Source organism: Triturus cristatus, chromosome 7 (genome assembly GCF_964204655.1).
Source record: "Triturus cristatus chromosome 7, aTriCri1.1, whole genome shotgun sequence".
NCBI classification, from domain to species: Eukaryota; Metazoa; Chordata; class Amphibia; order Caudata; family Salamandridae; genus Triturus; species Triturus cristatus.
In genome coordinates, this window is record NC_140590.1 from 1,706,556,990 (window position 1) to 1,706,570,385 (window position 13,396).

The following is a 13,396-nucleotide window of genomic DNA, read 5'->3' on the forward strand; positions in this document are numbered from 1 at the left end:
GGGAACCCAAAGCACCCAAGTGAGGAAGCCAAGCCTTGGTCTTGAGGTGAAGGAGCAGGCGTAAGGGAAGCTTTGAGCATCAAACACATGTGGGTACAGGGTGCCTCCCATATCAGAAACCGTGGCTACAGCAGGCCTGCTGACCACCATCATCAGTGACACTGTGGTCATATGTACATGGTTATATGTGCCTCCATCCCTTTACTAGCCCGTCAGAATTTTGGACTAGATTTTGCTGGGTGGCACAGTATCTGAAAGTGAATGAAAGGGTGAAATATTATTGCTCTGTAACTCAGATAACTTTCTTCACCCAGGATCACTAGCATGACAACTGATGGCTTCCTTTCACCCGATGCGAGTCAGAATTGCATTTTAGGATGTAGTCTTTTTTCCTTTAATTAATTTTCAGTAAAACAAGTCTCTGCACCTTTTAATGTTTTGTTTAATATACAGGTGCCTCTGACAAAAAGGAAAACCTGATAGTTACCTTTCAATAGTCTGTCAACTAGTACAACTTAATACATGCAAGGGCATCAACAATAAATTGCAGACGGAAGCAATTTGTCATCATTCAAAAATTCTTGAGCCCTTCAAATGTTTTTCATTAGACCCACCCTTAGTCCCGCCTCTAGCCCCACCTCCTTGCCACGCCCCCAACTCGATCTGATGAGTACCTGCACTTTTTTTCCCCATTTAAAGCACTGATCGAGGCTCATTTTATGCACCCACTGTTGAACTGTCTGGGCACACGGCTGAAGCAGCGGCGTTTCCGTTCTCTTAGTATTACACAGATGTTAAATTGTGCTTCAAATGGCGTCACATGCGCTGTAACTACTAGTACGTAACCACGCACACTTCAGTAGCTACAGAATAAACCACAGAAATCGGTCTACAGTTTTTAGCACTCTTTGTTATCTCTTTCCCGTCTATCAGCCCCTTCACTTTCTCCCCACCCTCCCCATCACTCTTCCTCTCTTTCTCTTCCACGCTTTCCTCCCCTCCCCCTTCCCTCTTAAGAAACCCATAACATCCCGCAGTTTACTTTCAGAGGCATGTATGTGCCTTGCTTATTTTTGCTTGTTTTTTCTTGGGATCCCTGTCACTGGTAAATTTTACGGTCATACACAAAGAAACATTGCTTTTTGAAACTCCAATACCTCAAAATGTAACTAATGACAGACTTTTGCATTGCAAATGCTTGTTTCTACTGTAGAGGAAATAACACCAGCATTTTTACACATCCTGATCACCCTCTTTGTCTGTAGGTGATCATACTAGAGAAGTTATAGTAAAAAGAGTAAGGAGAAATACTTATGTTCGACTGTGTAGAAACATAGTAAAATATGGTATAATACCATCCCGATGCTGTGCCGTGTGCAAAGGTTTTAAAATAAAAGAAAAAATGCTTTTGACACAGCCACCTGTGTCATTTCGTAGGTGTGAACACCACACTTCCATGGGCCTACAAAATGTTGTGGATACTTGTTTTTCTTTCTATTTATCAATCCAAGCTTGATCGGAAACTAAAAAGAAAATATAACACCCAAAAGCTTTTTTTAAGCAAGTGATCAGAAGCAACGAGGGGGAGGCAACACTGGGGAGGTCAGGTGAACATAGAAGGAACATGGAGGAAGGAAAGAGGAATGCCAAAGAAACACGGGGGAGGATGAAAGGGTTGTCAAAGCAACACAGGGCAGGGTGGGAAGGTTGGTAAAGCAACACAGGTTATGCGAAAGCAACACTTCAAGTGCAGTTGGGAGAAGGAACAACGTGAGTGGGGCACAGGGAGGCAATGGGGAGAACTACATGGGTGAGCCAAACAGGAAAGGTTGCAGGGAGATTCATCTGGGTGATAGAGAGCAGCATGAAGTACAAGAGGAGAGAAGCACACAAAGGAGAGAGCTTGAAAACACATGCACTACCATGGAGTTCTTCATACAAATAAGCATTTGCAGGAGTTTGAGCTATTTGCATTGTAAATGCCAACAGCTTAAACTCTCACAAATGTGAGACCTATGGCATTGCAAATAGTTCTTTTGTTGCCAAAGCTGCCATGTCGCACTTTCATGTGCGGGAAGGCCATGCCCCTTCCTATAAAAAAGCTGTGCCTAACAAAAAATGCTTTTTTAGGTCTCGCCTGCGCTTGCGCTGCTTAGGAGGTCCTTTAGCCGTCGTTCTTCACTTTTTCAAGTACTGCACTCGTGCTTGTGGCCGCATTCCACCTTGCGTGAGCGCCCAGCGGCGCACCAGAAGCATGAGTGCAGTGCTTGAAAAGTGAAGGCTGCGCACATGCACGCGCACGCACGCACCGCTCCCGGGCTTGATAAAATAAGAGTTTAACGTGTTTTCTCAGGTTGTTGTAATCCTTACCCGATGTGCTGTCTCTCTATCTTAATTGAATTACTTTAAAATGAAATTGATTAATATAAATTAGCAATGATGAGCACAAGTGCTTTAAAACAGCTGCTGCTTGTGCTCTTTTGAAAGATGGGAAATTACAGGTTTTCAGAACATGCGGATTCAAGTCTTCACTATAATTGTTTCTTTTATTTGTTCTGCATGTATTTATTTGCATATAATAATGTAGTATCCTCACAGCATTAGGAATAGCCACAAATCGTTAAACTCTGCAAATATGTACGGGTTTTATATTCAAACCATTGTCACAATGAAAGTTGAGCTTTAGATTACTCACCCTAACTGCAGATGCCTTGCATTAATGGCAGACTCACTCTCACTGACTATCACTCTCTCACTGACACTCTCACTATCTCACTCTCTCACTGACACTCTCTCAAACTCTCACTCTCTCACACTCTCACTGACACTCTCACTGAAACTGACACTCTCACGCACAGTCACACTCTCACTCACACTGACTCACTCACATTGCCTCACTGACTCTCTTACTCACACTGACTCTCACTCTCACTGACAGACTCTCCCACTCTCACTGTCACTGACTGACTCTCCCACTCTCTCACTCACTCACTCTCTCTCACTGACAGACTCAATGACAGACTCTCACTGACAGACTGACTCACTCACTCTCACTGACAGACTCTCACTGACTCACTCTCACTGACTCACTCTCACTGACTGACTCTCCCACTCTCTCACTAACTGACTCTCCCTTTCTCTCTCACTGACTGACTGACTCACTCACTCACTCTCACTGACAGACTCTCACTGATAGACTCTCACTGACAGACTCTCCCACTCTCTCTCACTCACTGACTGACTCTCCCACTCCCACTCACTGACTGACTGACTCACGCACTCACTCTCACTGACTCACTCACTCTCACTGACTGACTGACTCTCACTGACAGACTCTCACTGACACTCTCTCACTGACTGACTGACTGACTCACTCTCACTGACTGACTGACTCACTCTCACTAACAGACTCTCACTGACTGACAAACTCTCACTGACAGACTCTCACTGACTGACTCTCCCACTCTCTCAATGACTGACTGACTCACTCTCACTGACAGACTCTCACTGACAGACTCTCTCACTGACTGACTCTCCCACTCTCTCTCACTGACTGATTGACTCACTCTCACCGAATTATTGACTCTCTCTCACTGACTGACTCTCTCTCACTGACTCTCTCCAACTGACTGACTGACTCTCGCTAAAAGACTGACTCACTCTCACTGACTATCCCACTGACTCACTCTCTTTCACTCACTGACTAACTTACTGACTCTCTCACTCTCATTGGCTGACTCTCACTCTCACTGACTGACTCTCTCACTCTCACTGACTGACTGACTATCTCACTCTCACTGATGGACTTGACTCTCTCACTCTCACTGACTGACTCTCTTACTCTCACTGACTGACTCTCTCACTGACTCTCACTCTCTCACTGACTCTCACTCTCTCACTGACTGACTGACTCTCTCACTCTCACTAACTGACTAACTGACTCTCTCACTCTCTCACTGACTGACTAACTGACTGACTGATTGACCCTCACCCTCCTGTTATTTATGCTCCCCATAACAAAACAAGCATTGGCATAGCCAATAGGACTCGCCGTTGGGACCTTATAAGTGTTTAGCCATGCAACAGTTGATGCTGTTGTACCAATGATATTGTGCTGCATAACTAAATGCCAATGCTTGTTTTTGTAAGAGCCCCCAAATCACTTTATTAGCTGCCGCGCACCTTTCCTTAGACACGGCTCTTCTTAAGAAGGGGACACAGCCTTCATGCACGTGAAAGTACGACATGGGGGCTTTGACAACAAAACAAATATTTGCAATGCCATAGTCCTCGCACTTGCGAGAGTTTAAGCTATTGGCATTTACAATGCAAATAGCTCAAACTCTTGTAAATGCGAGACCTAAGGCATTGCAAAGAAGTGGATGCCGTTTTCCCAGATGCTTGGAAAGTGAAAGCGCTAATGGCGCGCTGAATGTAAAGAAAGCACGTCGTGCCTGCAGTAGGGAAAAACCCATTAAAGAAAATAGTGCTTACAGACGAAATAAAATATACCGTGTCGCAACAGAAGTAAAAGGGCCAATCGCTATGGGAGGTTTCAAATTAAGACAAGGCGGTACTAAGAAGGGAATAACAAGGTGATTAAGGAATCAGAATCCAGCATTTACAAAGGACAATGACACAAGCCAATAAAAAATATGGTCAGAGAGTGGACAGAGCTTCAAATCTCTAACTCAATAAAGCATGCCTCGCAGAGCAGTGCATACCCTGCCCAGGCTCGACCTGAAGAAAAAAGTAGCGCATTAAGTGCAAGTAGTGGTAGCAGAGATACCAGCCAATCAAAGAGATGGAGAAAGGAAATGCTCCATGGGAGGGACAAACACAAGATTGACAATCTAGAAATCGAATAAGAAGCAGGCCAATGATAGAGCTCTTATATGTTCTTGGTAAGCCACAAACTGATTTGCACAGTGCAAGTGCTGTCTAGTAGGCTCAACCTAACAATTATGCAGCCATAAAGCTATCTTTAAAAAGTAAAACAACAATAGACATCTCAAATGCCTAGAAACCTCTTTACTTTGTGGACTGGGCATAAAATTATCTACCACTGGCTACCACTGCCTAGAAATTAAACTGGGAAATAACATGGATTGGCATTTTACCGCAAGATATACAGCGTATATAATACATAATTTCTATGACGCCAAGTGGACGTGTTGGACATGCTCTGGCATAGTACCTGGAAAAATCAAGAAGGGCATGTACGATTGGTTTGCAACCGGAATACGGTTGCAAACCAATTGCAGCTTGCCGCCTACTTCAAGTAGGTGGTAAGCCAGTTGCAACTAGGAAGGTGTACCCAGGGGACCCCTTTCCCTTTGTGTCTAGCAGCGAAAATGTCCCATGGACCACTGCCTTCTCTTTAAAAATGAAACTGAAACGCTTTGTTTTTCTTTTTGAAATGCATCCCATTTTCCTTTAAGGAAAACAGGCTTCATTTAAAAAACAAAAAGTTGATTTATTTAAAAAGCAAACGCAGACATGGGGGTCTGCTGTCCCGAGCAGGACCTCATTCCTGTGTTATTGCCCATTCCTAATGGGTCGCAGATTGCGTCCTGACTCATGAATATTGATGAGGTAGGTAATTTTCGACCCCATTAGTGCATTTCATTTTGCTACTCATGAATCGCAAAATGAAATGGCCTTACATGTGCCCCTTCATGTTTCTCGAGCAGGAAAATATAAAGAGCTGGAAAAATCTGATAAAATCAGGAGCAGGTTGGCACAATGGCACTGGCCAAGTGACTTAGGTCTTTCACCTTCTAAGATAGATTTGTGAGCCAAAAAGTTTTGGCCATCTCTTCGGTTTTTAAAACATAATTGTATTTAAATCTTTATGCTAGATACCATTCCATTACCATATTTGAATCAAGTGAGATCCTTGCTCTTGACTTTGACAATGTTCTGCTCCACAGGAGCCATTGATCTGCTGACAGTCTTCCTGCCATTTCTGTCCTGATATACCTCTTCGTCTTAGCCATTCTGAGACAGCTTTGCTGTACTGTCAACATGTCCCACATGTTTCTTTCCATTTCAGGCAGTTTCTTTAGTAAAATGCAATTCACTTTGAAGGTGCTCTAAACACAGATTGTATGTAGTTGTGTGCCACGTTGGAAAGGAGAAAACGTGTACATTCTGTTTGTTTTTAAAATAGCTGCATATTTTTGCAGTTGGTAAAAATACAGTTACTATCTGAGAATTCACCACTGATACAAGGATTCTTTATTAGTATGTGGCTATATTTATGTTTATTGTTCAGGCCAATCCTGTGACTTCCTTATAGTAAACCTTATGGGTTCCTTGCAGCCTACTCTTATACTAAACCATGAGCCATCTGGTTCGCCTGCAGGAGTCAAGTGCTATATGTGGCTGGGCTTCATATTAATGGTAGATTGAAATCGTAGGACCTGACTTGGCAGTTCGGGCTGGACTGTTCCCATGAGGTACAGGGTCAAGACTGATTTGCATATGGCCAGGTCTAAACTGGGATGGCATGGTGAGCAAAAGAATGATGGATTTAACCCAGATCTTTTGACTGGAGGAGAACGTTTTGATTTGCTCTGCATTCCGTCCATCAAATGTGTGTCTTTTGCTTTTTTGCCCTAAGTGCGCCAGGTATACCCAGACGTGGGTCCTGGTCTCACTGTGCCACTAGAATCAAGCTATCCTGGCTGAAGGGGGGTGAAACCCCGAAACTGGTCCTAGGATGCTTGTTTGCGGTCCAGGGAGGACCTGGTTTGGCAGTTCGGGCTGGACTGTTCCCATGAGGCACAGGGTCAAGACTGATTTGCATATGGCCAGGTCTAAACTGGGGTGGCATGGTGAGCAAAAGAATGATGGATTTAACCCAGATCTTTTGACTAGGAGAGAATGTTTTGATTTGTTCTGCATTCCGTCCATCAATTGTGTGTCTTTTGCAGGCCCACTGGCAGCATTTGATTTACAGGCCCTGGCACTTTACCAGTAAATCGAATATGCCAATCAGCACTTTAACACTGAACAGCAGTGAGAAAGTGTGCAGAGACACTAAACCAGCAAAAACAGAGTCAAACCCAGGAGGTAAGAAAGGAAAAAGAGAGAGGAAACATGCCAAAAGATGCCAGGCTTAGCAATACTTTTATGTTCTTCCACTTAAGTATTCTGTCCAGTCCTGTGACATCTTTATTGTAAACTTTACGGGCTCCTTGCAACCAACACTTTGCTAAATCCTGAGCCAACTGGTTCGCCTGCAGGAGACAAGTGCTTTATGTTACTAGGCTTCATATTATTGGGAGACTGACATTTTAGGGTCTCATTTACAAAGAATTGGGGTTTTGCCCTATGCTAATTCGAAAGGTCAGGAATTCACCGTATTGACAAAATAGGGGGTATTCCACTCCTTTCAGCCAGTGCACAATTTGCAGATTAGCGCCAACGCAGGTACCCTTGAACCATGGGGCAAAGGTGTCTGCATTGTTAGTATGATTGTTTTTGTGCATGAAGGTGTCCCTTCCTGCCCAAAAACAATCCATGGAGACTTTCTCCTCATTGTATGTGTGCTGCAGAATGCAGCACACATGGAAAGAGGAAAAACGAGGAGAGGCACATGGTTTTGGTGCGGCCCCAAGTTAACCCGATTTTGTCAATCTGGCGCAGAGTCAAAATCCATGGATGTTGCTAGGGCACACCCACGGCAACGCCTCCATGATGCAGTGTAAGGCAATGCAGTGACTTGCACTGCATTGCCTTGCACCATATCTACAAGGAACATGAAAAGCCACACAAAGTTACTTTGCATGGTCTTGTACATATGGGTCTGCACACTGTGCATCCTGAGCATCACAAAAGTGCCTCTCCAGTAGTGCAAATGTGCCACAAGGGGCTTGTAAATGAGCCCCTTATATTTAAAACGATGGATTGTATATGTATCCTTCTTTTCTATTAAAAGAGAGGAACCAGTGATGTTAGTTTTCACACAACCCTGCATGATAGTCCTCCTCTGACTGCCTGTTGCTTTGAATTACAGGTTCGATTAAAGGAAACACATTGAAAAGACAGGAGCTGACAACCATGAACACAATCACTGTCTATGAACATCCCAATTTCCAGGGACTGCACAAGACATTTACTGCAGATGTGCCCTCCCTGGGAGACGAGAACTTCGAAGACTGCATCTCGTCCGCAAAGGTGGTGGGGCAGCCATGGCTAATGTACGAGCATCCCAACTATCAGGGCTGGTGTACTCCCCTAGAGGAGGGAGAACATTCACAGACTCATATGAATGACATGGGTTCTTCTCTTATGCTGATAACTAACGATCTGAACAATCCAAAAATCACAGTGTATGAACATCCAGATTACTCTGGTCAAGTGATGGTTCTGACTCAAGAGGCTAATCTAACATGTGGAAACATGAATGATAAGATATCCTCCCACAAGGTCCAGAGTGGAGCATGGCTTCTGTATGAGCATCCAAATAGAGATGGATGGTCTATTCTGGCCAAGGCAGGTGAAAGTTTGCCAAATTACTGGAATAATGGTTTCAATGATAAAGTCTCCCATGTGTATCCTCTGTGCCCTGGGAAAGCCTCTGTGACAGCCAAGATTCTGTGGGACAAGAAAACGATTGAAAGTGAAAGAAACATTCAGATAGATCAATATTTTTACACCAACAACACAGACATCGAGCAGGGGTTCACCGCTACTTCTACAAAAGAGTTTGAGAAATATGTCTCCCATAGCTTTGAATTTAGCAATGAGACGTCAGTCAAGGCTGGTGCCTCCTTTACTTTGCTGGGAGTGGTCAATATTGAGACAGAGGTGTCCAACACCTTCACAGTGAAGAAAGGAGAGTCTGAATCATTCACCACGAGGAAAAAGGCAGAGTTGAGTATGCCAGTGAAGGCCCCCCCACGCACAAAAGTGACTGTGAATTTCATGTGCATAGAGGTCACAATCTCAGTACCAGTAGAGCTGAAAATTGCCCAGGGCAATAAGATTGTGACCGAAAGTGGAACATACCGTTGTGAGTCTGGCACAGATACCTACATCGATGTGCAGTCGCAATCCATTGGTACACACTAGTTTGAACCCCTCTTTCTTCTTTTTAGGGGCCACGCCTCAACATTGATTTTCTATTCTTTCGGTGATTGTGCTTTCCCTAAAACTGAGAAATATGAGAAGGATCATTTTCTGGCAACTATTTTCCCACATCATAACACAAAAAACATCTGTTTGTTACAAGAGATCAATGAGGCTGACCAAGGTTCAGCACTTCACTTCCAAAGTGAAAAAAGTCCTTTATCCGTGCACGCCCGTCCGGAGCCTGCCACACTTCTGCTCCACTGAGAATCAGACAAGATCATGAGGGTGAGGACGGTGCACCAGAAACGAAGTCAAGGGAAAGCCTCAAGTTCATTCAAAATATCCTTTATTCTATAAATTTGTTTTTAAAATTTCCACCACAGCCAATGCGTTTAGTTCCATAGGAACTTTGTCAGGGCTCAAAAAAGTGTCTCACGAGGGCTCAAAACAGTCCTATGCCCATATAAACAAGATCATAACCACCTCCATAAGTATCCGGAGGTTTGTTCCCAAAAAAAGTAGTCACCCCTAGTTAGTGTTGGGAGAAGAGTGGGCCAGTGTAGTGGCCTGCCATCCTTTTCGATAGAGACGCGCTCTTCGGAAGGATGGCAGGCCACTACACAGGCCCACTCTTCTCCCAACACTAACTTGGGGTGACTACCTTTTTTGGGAACAAACCTCCGGATACTTATGGAGGTGGTTATGATCTTGTTTATATGGGCATAGGACTGTTTTGAGCCCTCGTGAGACACTTTTTTGAGCCCTGACGAAGTTCCTATGGAACGAAACGCATTGGCTGTGGTGGAAATTTTAAAAACTCATTTATAGAATTAAGGATATTTTGAATGAACTTGAGGCTTTCCCTTGACTTCGTTTCTGGTGCACCGTCCTCACCCTCACAAAAAACATCTGTATCTAGAAGGTAGTCCTCCTGTGACCCAATGAATATTCCAAGCCATAAAATTGGGTTTCCAGCAGGGTAGCCATGAACTGGGGATCCTGACCAGAATTTCATCCAATGCCATATTGGGCCTGGAACACTGGGTGTCATTGCTACATAGCAGTAATCCCGGCTTTTCGATTCAGTGAGCCAAGGCAATGCTCTGCCCTCTTCGTGGATGTCACCGAGGCACCAACGTATGACTGAGTGCTTTATAACCGGGACTCGTGCTGTACTGTGGTTGGCCAGAGTGTCTCTATACTGCACCTCCAGCTGACTTCAGATGCTGAGCAGCGATGATCCACTGGCATCTGCATGTGACACTGCTTCAGCCATTGCTGTGCCCTCCCTTGCTATTGAGGTTAATTGAGGCATCAGTGTATGTCTGCTCCAAGCAGAAATGCTGCAAAGACCTTACCCTGGCCACTTTGTGACACTGCAGCAACAATATCTGTTTTGTACAGAACATAAGATGATATCCCTGAAGCACCTCTGCTGAAAAGGGCTCTGTCTGAAATTGTGTGTAAAACTATCTAATTCGCTGGTCGCAGTTGCACATTTGTCGTTCTGCTGTCCACAGGGCAGGAGTCAAACCCATACTCTGACTGGGCATTACTGCTGCTCTGAAATCTAACTCCTCGCCCAAGGGCCTTAACGGGTCTCACAATGTGACAGGTCACTCGGTGCCTCGCTGCAGATTTTAGTTTCAGCCACATATTGAAGCCAAGCGTGTGAGTCTGGGAGTGAGTCTGACCATCCCAGTGGTTTTCACACTAAGAAGAGGGGTCATGGTATACATTTTCAAATTTGTATCTTGTACACTTTGGACCCAATTCACCAAAAGAGTTGTGAAGCTGCGTTTGCAGATTTACACCGCATGCAAGTGTAGAGTTCACCCTTCTGGAATTCCCAGACATTTCAAGGAATATGCATTGAGTATGGAAACTACTCAAGTTGCAGGTTTTCATGTGTATTCTTTAAGGGTTATGTGCTATTCCAAGAAAGACCCCTTTCCTGCTCTGCAGGGTTCTTCATAGCAGAGAACTAAACACAGGGGCAATAGAAGCCCCTGTGAAGACGCATACCTAGTTTTGTTCCCCTACAGCCCCAGTGAATTTTCAGGTGATCCATTCCCCTCCTCACTTGGCTGCAATAATTCTCCTCTGTACAAACTAGAAAGGAGAAGAAGAGAATTACCAAATTCCACTTTTTCCAAGGCTCTACACCCCGCCCCCCTGGAGTGGAATTCACAGCTGCAGGGATATCTGACACCTAAACAGGGTTATGCCTCCCAGAAACCATTTTGTGAATTTCTGGCATCTGCAATAGAATTCAATTTGAGTTTAAAGATATATGTATGGCTGAATTCCCCTTTGTGACATGATAATTATGGCAGAGCTGTGAACCAAAGCTGTTCGGATGAACAAGGCCAAACGAATGTTTTTGTGATGCCGCTGATATAACTGTAGGACAGAAAGCAGTTTTTTGGCAAGTTATGGCCCACTGCATTGCCGCTGATTCTTTTTTGATTGCCCGTTGAGATGGAATGTTAAAATAAACACAGATTTAATCCCTCCATGCGTTGCTTCCTGATATGCACATTTCCTTTACTTCATTAACATGTTACAGCATTCATCCATTGAATGATTCAGTGGCAGAGCAAGGGCGCCTCAAGGCCCTAATGCAAGCATTGACAATGGCCCACCTCTACCCCTTTTGGGGAATAGCGTACACTCATAATTGTGGCGCAGAGAGCCCCTCGTGGCCCGAGCCCCAGGTGCCACTGCACTCGCTGTACCATCGATGGTTACAGCTCTGAATGGAGATACATTATGTGCAGCTCTACGGCTTGTGCTAAACTGTACTTTCCTTTAGATTTTTTTATCATAATATTGCATGGTTTAAGTAGGATATCTGTGTGCTTCTTTCAGATATAAAGATATAACCCCAATCACTGATTTCAAATCCACCTCCCCAGAAGATAAAATTAACAAAGTTAATTTGTGTGTCTGTTTATGAATTAAGGATTACTTTTGACTCTGTGCTTTTCTCCAGTGAAGCAAAAAAGTCAATGATCAGTTTTAGCATTTTAGCGATGGTTTTGCTTGTGTCTGGTCAATAACAATAAAATCTAATTTCTCAGCACTTGTGTCATTATTTCATTTGCATTGGAAGATTTCATTGTCAGTAACATATCACTGATCTAATGTGACAGGGGAAGGAGATGTGACAGCAGATATTTTGCCCTACCCCATCATGACGTCACACGTGATGGCCCCTCGTGACCTTTGACTTTGAGGCTTCAAGTAAAGTTGCACAATTTCAGCCTTGAGCCTGATGTTTTTACAGGGAGTAACATCACTCAACATTAAACACACCTGCAATAAAAACAAGTATAACAAAGTAACAACGATTCTAAAGGAGATAAACCTCTCATTAAGATACCACACATATATTAACTAGGGTCCTAACAGGCTAAGTCAGAGGTGGAAAGATGAAAGACCATAGAAAGGGCATCCTTGGTCAGTAGTAGAGCCATCCTCTGCTCAAGTACAGTGAGCGTATTCCCAAGTATAGCCTCAAATGCTCCATCTCACCCATCATTTCCACATTCACAATCCTCATATTCCCAGACATTGTCTCACCTGCCCAGTCATATCCTCAGAAGGTCATGTGGGCAGGGTCTTTCCTCTCTCTGAACCACTCTGCACACGGCCTGCATGGGTGAGCCCCTGGGTATAAACATGTCTGTCAAGAGATGAATCTCTCCAGCTCAAAGCAGGAGCCAGATCCTCTGCATCTACGTGTCACATATGTGTGTGTGACAGGAAACCAGTATCTATTCTAGAGATACCAGTCTTAGTTTAGCGACTGAACTGTTTAGCACAAAGCCATAGTCACAAGTGCCTAGATGTTTATAATGATCTAGTGATACATATGAGAAACGTGTTTGAAAATTATAAAGAAACACTCCACAAACTGAGTTGCCTTCTCTGGATTTTTTAATAAATGTGTTTCTTGATGATTCCCTCAAAAAATATCTACCATGAATGAATGCATTCATTGGTTGCATGTCGACCTACTCAGTACAGAAAGACTGAGGTACCAAAATATGAAAGTATAAAAAAATACTACACATTGTGTAATTTAGAAAAAACAAGACAATGAATTAGATGGAATGATGGCCATCATGAATCAAAATGAGACAAAGGAAAAAAGATAACTGACAGAAAGATATCATGGGATTCATGACATTGAAAATTGCAATAAGGTATAATAATTATAAGGTATAAGTGCTCATGTCTCCAGTGATCCCACGGAGGGGTGACAGAGTGAAATTAATGCATGTAGAAAGTAGCGGAAACATGACATATA

At 43.7% G+C, this 13,396-nt stretch overlaps 1 pseudogene across 8 annotated transcripts in view; it reads left to right on the top strand.

Moving 5' to 3' along the window:
* Positions 1 to 12,163, top strand: part of LOC146812828 (epidermal differentiation-specific protein pseudogene) — a 174,579-nt pseudogene extending 162,416 nt beyond the window's left edge. For 2 of the 8 annotated variants that reach the window (XR_014966902.1, XR_014966909.1), the window contains exon 4: positions 8,024 to 12,163. The product of XR_014966902.1 is annotated as an epidermal differentiation-specific protein pseudogene, transcript variant X1 (transcript). The remainder of the gene's footprint in view (positions 1 to 8,023) is intronic. The other 6 variants (XR_014966904.1, XR_014966906.1, XR_014966903.1 and 3 more) reach the window with 6 other exon arrangements.
* Positions 12,164 to 13,396: the final 1,233 nt, after the last annotated feature.